Raw genomic sequence first — 3,426 nt, forward strand, 5'->3', positions numbered from 1 at the left:
TGGACTCAAGTGTGGCAGCGGTAATGAGGTTGGCCCAGGATCGGACATTGTTTCATTCTGCTGTGCATGGGGTCGCTATGAGTCAGTTCTGACTCGATGGCACCTGACAACAACAACAACAACATCAGATAATAACTGAAGTAGACATAAGCTAATGTAACACATGGGGTCAAGAGAAGTCAGAATCAACTTGACAGCAATACATTTTCACAGGTTTATTGTTTTGTTTTGTTTTTTTTCACAGCCACAGATCCAGTTCCAACAAAAATGACAGCGTTACCTGGTAACAATCATCTATCTTTGCTAGATTAACTCCTTTTCATAATCATCTATATGATTATTAATTCATTAATCCATTGCTAAAAGATGGAATCACATCTTTTAGATATGATCTTTCTCTTATCTGAACTGTTTTTGGGGAACTTGATTTCCTGATTTTCATGTCCCTTAGGCATGTCTAAGGGATGGCAGAGATGGCAGATGCTCTGAGCACCACTTGAGGGGTATCACCAACGAGCAGCTTCATTTACTTCCGTTGGCCCTCACAGAGAGATCATTTAGGAATTTAAAACGGTTTGCCATCAGCACTGTTTTCCAGATCCTAGATATGGTTCCTACAAATCCTAATGCTTTTTTTATGCTTCCTTACAACCTTCAGAATATTCATAAAACTTGTAATAATTTAACAAATTCTTTCACTTTGGAGTAATCAACAAGATACACTATCACTTGTCAAATGTTGATGCCAAGAAAATCAAACATTATGAACAGTGTTTCTAGATCCAGATCAAAGTGGAAGCATAAACAAAAGTATTGGTGCTGAAATTAGAGAAAACATTTGGTGCTGTTTTCAGCTTTGAGTATCAGTATGTGGCTCTGAGTATATGCATTTGTTATTGTGGTGAGTTTATATACATAACAAGACATTTACCATTTAATGGTTGTTACATGAACAATTCAGCACGTTATTTACATTCATCCTGTTGTGCAAGCTTCATCCCCATCCTTTTCCACAGTACTACACCAGCATCCATGGCCTCCAAGCGTGGCAACAATTGTGAGGTTGGCCCAGGACTGGGCAGTGTTTCCTTCTGTTGTGCATAGGATCCCTATGAGTTGGTACCAACTCGATAGCACCTAACAACAACAACACCAGCATTGGAGTCCTGAGGTGGCACTGTGGGATAAAGTCCTGGACCTCAAGGTCAGTTTGAACCACAACGTCAGTGGTTCAAACTCACCAGCTGCTCCTTGGAAACCCTATACAGGGTCTGAACCAATTCAACGGCATTTAACAACAACAACATTAGGAGTCCTGGTGTGGCACTGTAGGATAAGCACTAGACTGCTAACTGTAATTTCAGAAATTCAAACCTACCAGCTGCTTCTCAGAAACCCTATGCAGGATTGCTATGAGACAGAACTTGAATCAATGGCACTTAACAACAACGCTAGAAGATATGTGGGTTTTTTAAGCTTAATTTTTTCTTTCTTTTCTTTTTTTACAGTCACAATATCAGTTGGTACAGAAATGGCCCCGTTACCTGGTAATTTTTATTCTTTTCTAAGTCCTGGAATGATTCTATCTCTATTAATACTGCTAAGTGTGTACAAGGGGGCCTCAAAAGGAATGAAAAGATCATGGAATTTTCCCACCAACTTTCTGAAACCCCCTCATATTTCTTTTACAATCAAACTTCTTATTTTTTTACAGAAAAAGGTCACGAGCCTCTAGGCATATATATGAGCAGCTTATGTGTTTCTGTTGTTGTTGGTTCTGACCTAGAGCACCCTGTATAAGATTTCTAAGGAATGGCTGGTGAGCTTGAAATGCTGACCTTGCAGTCGAGCGCATTAACCCACAGCTCCACCCTAGTGTATATCATGTACAGAAATGTTTCAAAACCTGAGAATAAGAGCAGTATCCCCCATATCAAATAACCTTCTCAGGGAGTATGAGAATATAGATGTTATAAGGTGCAAATGATTGTCATAGGCTGGGATTTGTCAGGGGTTGTCAACCAAGGGGCATCTTCTCATCTTGCTGTTTCATCTCTCCCATTCACAGCACCACCACCCCAAATCCTACCCTCCACGTCATGTGGGTTCTTACACACACCATGCAAGGCTCTCATTCCTAGGGTAGGTCTGGGAGGGAAGGTATGATCATGCCGTGTCATCTTCCACTACTTCTATTTTCTTAATTTTAGTCACTCAAACATTTATTGAGCACCTAGTAGGAGTTAAGCTCTGCATTCCAGAGAGTACACGGGTAATAAACAATAAGCGTAATAAATAAACAAAGCTCGTGGTGTCTGAGAGGTGATTAGTGCCACAGGAAAGCAATGAGAAGTAAATCAAAAAAGGAAGATGGGAAGAGCTGATGCAGGTGTGATTTAATTTGGATTTACAATCACCCTCCTGGAAGGAGAGACATTTGAGCAAAGATGAGAAGGAGATGAGGAAATCAGTCGTGCAAACAGCTATGGAAAGAATATTCCAGAGACAGTGAGCAATCAGGGCTAAGGTCCCCCAAGCAGTTTGGTGTTGGGGTCATCACATGCCCCCTTCTGAGGTCTTTTCAATGTTGGGTTGGTAAGAGTGGTCCTCCCATCAGAGAACCCTGGCTCCTATGTGTCGTGGACAGCTGAGACGTTGCTCAACCCTTGGCGACCCTGCCCCTCACTCACTGAACTCCAGTCCTGAACTCCACTCACACACATTAGCCCCTAACTGCCTGTGGTGTTCCTGAGTGTCCTAACTTACCGGGTACCCTCAGTGAGGAGTGGTTTTTAGCATCCTATTTTCTCTTTGGTAACGTGGTCCCTCTGGACTCTTAGTTGCTCAGCTTCCCTGTCCATCTCCTAACTGATGATGTGCAGTACCCTCAAACTCACTGTAATTCATAGTGACCCCGTGGGGAATGCATGCCAGTGTTTTCATGTCTTCTAATGCAAGTAACAAAGGGCACTGGCATTTCCCCCAACAGTAGAAATCTAGGTCCTGAGTCGCTTCTCACCTACATCCTTCTCTTGCCTCCGGCAGACCTGCCTCTGCGCCTGGCAGATGGACCAAGCCGGTGTCAGGGCCGTGTGGAGATTTGCCACCAGGGCGTGTGGGGCACTGTGTGTGATGACCTCTGGAACATGAGAAATGCCCGGCTTGTGTGCCGCCTGCTGGGCTGTGGTCCGGCACTGGACGCCCCAGGGCATGCTCACTTCGGCCAGGGCTTGGGACCCATCCTGCTGGACGATGTGAACTGCCTGGGCATCGAGGATGCATTGGAGCATTGCTCCCATTTGGGCTGGACTCACCACAACTGCCGCCACAGCGAGGATGCAGGCGTGGTCTGCGCAGGTACACGGATCCCCACCACACCCCCAGGCCAGCAACCAGCCACTGAGTGAGGTCTTCTAGCCTTTACAA

The sequence above is a fragment of the Chrysochloris asiatica genome, unplaced genomic scaffold, assembly GCF_000296735.1.
Source record: "Chrysochloris asiatica unplaced genomic scaffold, ChrAsi1.0 scaffold00105, whole genome shotgun sequence".
NCBI lineage: Eukaryota > Metazoa > Chordata > Mammalia > Afrosoricida > Chrysochloridae > Chrysochloris > Chrysochloris asiatica.